Consider the following 6040-nt stretch of genomic DNA (forward strand, 5'->3'; position numbering starts at 1 on the left):
CTCATGCTTCACTTAGATCATTTTGAGAGTCCTTCAAAACAGCATGGTAATTTTCTTAAATTGTGAAATTAGTCCTAATATGATTAGTGAAAACTTTCTTAAAAGTGCATTGAATACTAAGAGAAGTTTGATGCTTGATGATTGTTTTGAGATATGGAGGTAGTGTTATTAAAGTTGTGCTAGTTGAGTAATTGTGAATTTGAGAAATACTTGTGTTGAAGTTTGCAAGTCCCGTAGCATGCACGTATGGTAAACGTTGTGTAACAAATTTGAAACATGAGGTGTTCTTTGATTGTCCTCCTTATGAGTGGCGGTCGGGGATGAGCGATGGTCTTTTCCTACCAATCTATCCCCCTAGGAGCATGCACGTAGTGCTTGGTTTTTGATGACTTGTAGATCTTTGCAATAAGTATGTGCGTTCTTTATGACTAATGTTGAGTCCATGGATTATACACACTCTCACCTTTCCATCATTGCTAGCCTCTTCGGTACCGTGCATTGCCCTTTCTCACCTTGAGAGTTGGTGCAAACTTCGCCAGTGCATCCAAACCCTGTGATATGATATGCTCTATCACACATAAACCTCTTTGTATCTTCCTCAAAACAGCCACCATACCTACCTATTATGGTATTTCCATAGCCATTCCGAGATATATGCCATGCAACTTTCCACCGTTCCATTTATCATGACACGCTTCATCATTTTCATATTGCCTTGCATGATCATGTAGTTGACATCGTATTTGTGGCAAAGCCACCATGCATATTATTTCATACATGTCACTCTTGATTCATTGCCCATCCCGGTACACCGCCGGAGGCATTCATCTAGAGTCATACTTTGTTCTAGTATCGAGTTGTAATCATTGAGTTGTAAATAAATAGAAGTGTGATGATCATCATTCATAGAGCATTGTCCCCAAAAAAAGAAAATAAAAGGGGCAATGCTACTATCCTTTTTCCACACGTGTGCTTCAAAGTAGCACCATGATCTTTATGATAGAGAGTCTCTTGTTTTATCACTTTCATATACTAGTGGGGATTTTTCATTATAGAACTTGGCTTGTATATTCCAACAATGGGCTTCCTCAAATGCCCTAGGTCTTCGTGAGCAAGCAAGTTCGATGCACACCCACTTAGTTTCTTTTGTTGAGCTTTCATACATTTATAGCTCTAGTGCATCCGTTGCATGGCAATCCCTACTCCTTGCATTGACATCAATTGATGGGCATCTCCCTAGCCCGTTGATTAGCCTCGTCAATGTGAGACTTTCTCCTTTTTTGTCTTCTCCCCATAACCCCCACCATTATACTCTATTCCACCCATAGTGCTATATCCATGGCTCGCACTTATATATTGCGTGAAAGTTGAAAAAGTTTGAGATTACTAAAGTGTGAAGCAATTGTTTGGCTTGTCATCGGGGTTGTGCATGATGAGAGCATTCTTGTGTGATGAAAATGGAGCATGACCAAACTATATGATTTTGTAGGGATGAACATTCTTTGGCCATGTTATTTTGAGAAGACATAATTGCTTAGTTAGTATGCTTGAAGTATTATTACCTTTATGTCAATATTAACTTTTATCTTGAATCTTTCGGATCTGAATATTCATACCACAATTAAGAGAATTACATTGAAAATTATGCTAAGAAGCATTCCACATCAAAAATTCTGTTTTTATCATTTACCTACTCGAGGACGAGCAGGAATTAAGCTTGGGGATGCTTGATACGTCTCCAACGTATCTATAATTTTTGATTGTTCCATGCTATTATATATTTTGTTTTGGATGTTTAATGGGATTTATTATACACTTTTATATTATTTTTGGGACTAACCTATTAACCGGAGGCCTAGCCCAAATTGCTGTTTTTTTTGCCTATTTCGGTGTTTCGCAGAAAAATAATATCAAAGCAAGTCCAAATGGAATGAAACCTTCGGGAACGTGATTTTCGAAACAAACGTGATCCAGAGGACTTGGAGTGGACGTCAAGCAACCAACAAGGAGGCCACGAGGCAGGGGGCGCGCCTACCCCCCTGGGCGCGTCCTCCACCCTCGTGGGCCCCTTGTAGCTCTCCTGACCGACCTCTTTCACCTATATATACTCATATACCCTGGAAACATCATATACGGAGCCAAAACCCTATTTCCACCACCGCAACCTTCTGTACCCGTGAGATCCCATCTTGGGGCCTTTTCCGGCGCTTCGCCGGAGGGGGCATTGATCACGGAGGTCTTCTACATCAACACGATAGCCTCTCCGATGATGTGTGAGTAGTTTACCTCAGACCTTCGGGTCTATAGTTATTAGCTAGATGGCTTCTTCTCTCTCTTTGGATCTCAATACAAAGTTCTCCTTGATTCTCTTGGAGATCTATTCGATGTAACTCTTTTTTGCGGTGTGTTTGTCGAGATCCGATGAATTGTGGGTTTATGATCAAGTTTATCTGTGAACAATATTTGAATCTCCTCTGAATTCTTTTATGTATGATTGGTTATCTTTGCAAGTCTCTTCGAATTATCAGTTTGGTTTGGCCTACTAGATTGATCTTTCTTGCCAATCTTGCGGTGCTCGATCCCAGTGACAGTAGGGGAAACGAGACGTATTGTATTGATGCCATCGAGGATAAAAAGATGGGGTTTATATCATATTGCATGAGTTTATCCCTCTACATCATGTCATCTTTCTTAAAGCATTACTCCGTTCTTATGAACTTAATACTCTAGATGCATGCTGGATAGCGGTTGATGTGTGGAGTAATAGTAGTAGACGCAGGCAGGAGTCGGTCTACTTGTCACGGACGTGATGCCTATATACATGATCATACCTAGATATTCTCATAACTATGGTCAATTCTATCAATTGCTCGATAGTAATTCGTTTACCCACCGTAATACTTATGCTCTTGAGAGAAGCCACTAATGAAATCTATGGCCCCCGGGTCTATTTTCCATCATATTAATCTCCCGTCAACAAGCTATTTCTATTACCGTTTATTTTGCTTTCTTTACTTTTACTCTTTATCATAAAAATACCAAAAATATTATCTTATCATCTCTATCAGATCTCACTCTCGTAAGTGACCGTGAAGGGATTGACAACCCCTTTATCGCGTTGGTTGCGAGGTTCTTATTTGTTTGTGTAGGTGCGTGGGACTTGAGCGTGGTCTCCTACTGGATTGATACCTTGGTTCTCAAAAACTGAGGGAAATACTTATGCTACTTTACTGCATCATCCTTTCCTCTTCAAGGGAAAACCAATGCAGTTCTCAAGAGGTAGCACCTCCTGTCCAATGAATGGATGACATCTGTCCCAACGGTGAGCCAACACGTGTTTCCTCCGGCCAATGAGAATTTTACACGTGGAAAATCCTCATTGGTCCGGGCTTTTAGTGGGTTATCGGATCCAAAACCGGACCCGGTAGCTTAACGGCGTCCCGTTACGGTGGATGCCACGTGTCGGTCACCCTTGACGAAAGCACTTCCATGACGCGCGATTTATCGTCATGGAAGTGGACACTTCCGTGATGATAATTTTGGTAATGTCATGGAACACTTCTACGACAGCACAGGTATGACTATCTTGATTCTGTCATAAATTTGTCATGGATGAACATGCATGACAGAAAACGTGACCTACTGTGACAAACACGTATCATCACGGAAGTGTATTTTTTTGTAGTGATAGCTGTAAGAGTTTGATCTCCGTATGGGTTGAAGGCCCAGGGCATCTCCTTGCGGCACAAACACAGGTGCATCATTCGCTGACTTGGTTCGCAATAGTGTTGTAGTTGGCGGCCTAGGTGGCTTGCACCTACTTACAATGTTGAACACCTCCTCTTGTGTTAATGAGTGTTGAAAGTCAGCTCTTGGTGATGCAGGCTTGCTTGGCTGCTGTGTGCTAGCTCTTGGAGATGACACTTTGGCAGTTTGATCACCTCCTTTCGCTTTTGGCATTGAAGTATTGATATCTACTACACAACCTTCTTCTTGTAGACGTTGTTGGGCCTCCAAGTGCAGAGGTTTGTAGGACAGTAGCAAATTTCCCTCAAGTGGATGACCTAAGGTTCATCAATCCATGGGAGGCGTAGGATGAAGATGGTCTCTGTCAAACAACCCTGCAACCAAATAACAAAGAGTCTCTTGTGTCCCCAACACACCCAATACAATGGTAAATTGTATAGGTGCACTAGTTCGGCGAAGAGATGGTGATACAAGTGCAATATGGATGGTAGATATAGGTTTTTGTAATCTGAAAATATAAAAACAGCAAGGTAACTAATGATAAAAGTGAGCGTAAACGGTATTGCAATGCTAGGAAACAAGGCCTAGGGTTCATACTTTCACTAGTGCAAGTTTTCTCAACAATAATAACATAATTGGATCATATAACTATCCCTCAACATGCAACAAAGAGTCACTCCAAAGTCACTAATAGCAGAGAACAAACGAAGAGATTATGGTAGGGTACGAAACCACCTCAAAGTTATTCTTTCCAATCAATCCGTTGGGCTATTCCTATAAGTGTCACAAACAGCCCTAGAGTTCGTACTAGAATAACACCTTCAGACACAAATCAACCAAAACCCTAATGTCACCTAGATACTCCAATGTCACCTCAAGTATCCGTGGGTATGATTATACGATATGCATCACACAATCTCAGATTCATCTATTCAACCAACACATAGAATCTCAAAGAGTGCCCCAAAGTTTCTACCAGAGAATCAAGACGAAAACATGTGCCAACCCCTATGCATAGGTTCATGGGCGGAACCCGCAAGTTGATCACCAAAACATACATCAAGTGAATCGATAGAATAACCCATTGTCACCACGGTTATCCCACGCAAGACATACATCAAGTGTTCTCAAATCATTAAAAGACTCAATCCGATAAGATAACTTCAAAGGGAAAACTCAATCCATTACAAGAGAGTAGAGGGGGAGAAGCAACATAAGATCCAACTATAATAGCAAAGCTCGCAATACATCAAGATCGAATCACCTCAAGAACACGAGAGAGAGAGAGAGAGAGAGATCAAACACATAGCTACTGGTACATACCCTCAGCCCCGAGGGTGAACTACTCCCTCCTCGTCATGGAGAGCGCCGGGATGATGAAGATGGCCACCGGTGAGGGTTCCCCCCTCCGGCAGGGTGCCGGAACAGGGTCCCGATTGGTTTTTGGTGGCTACAGAGGCTTGCGGCGGCGGAACTCCCGATCTATTCTGTTCTTCGATCGTTTTAGGGTATATGGATATATATAGGCGGAAGAAATACGTCAGGGGAGCCATGAGGGGCCCACGAGGGTGGGGGGCGCGCCCCCTACCTCGTGCCTCCCTCGTTGCTTTCCTGACGTGCACTCCAAGTCTCCCGGATAGCTTTCCTTCCAAAAATAACTTCTCCAGAAGGTTTCATTCCGTTTCGACTCCGTTTGATATTCCTTTTCTTCAAAACACTGAAACAAGGGAAAAAACAGGAAATGGCACTGGGCTCTGGGTTAATAGGTTAGTCCCAAAAATAATATAAAAGTGCATAGTAAAGCCCATAAAACATCCAAGATGGATAATATAATAGCATGAATACTTCATAAATTATAGATACGTTGGAGATGTATCAGCATCCCCAAGCTTAATTCCTGCTCGTCCTCGAGTAGGTAAATGATAAAAGAAAGAATTTATGAAGTGTGAATGCTAGCATGTGCATAAGTTTGATCAATGATAATTTCAATCACCTTTTCTAGCATCATTATATGTCATAACAGTAGCTCAACTCATAGAACTTTTCATGATCAAGTAACAAACTATTCACATCTCAAAGTATAGATCATAAACTTTCTTGAAAACTAACAAACCGTGTTATTAGTCATCAAACAATTACAATTCATCTTATTTTCAGGAAGAGTCTATGTCAGAGCTTTCATTTAGCAAACTCCACATACTCAACTATCATTTAGTCTTCCATGATTGCTACCACTCAAAGCATATTTTTAGAACAAATAGTATTCATCGAACATAGAGAAAGATAGGGGCTT

The sequence above is a fragment of the Aegilops tauschii genome, chromosome 3 (genome assembly GCF_002575655.3).
Source record: "Aegilops tauschii subsp. strangulata cultivar AL8/78 chromosome 3, Aet v6.0, whole genome shotgun sequence".
Lineage (NCBI taxonomy): Eukaryota > Viridiplantae > Streptophyta > Magnoliopsida > Poales > Poaceae > Aegilops > Aegilops tauschii.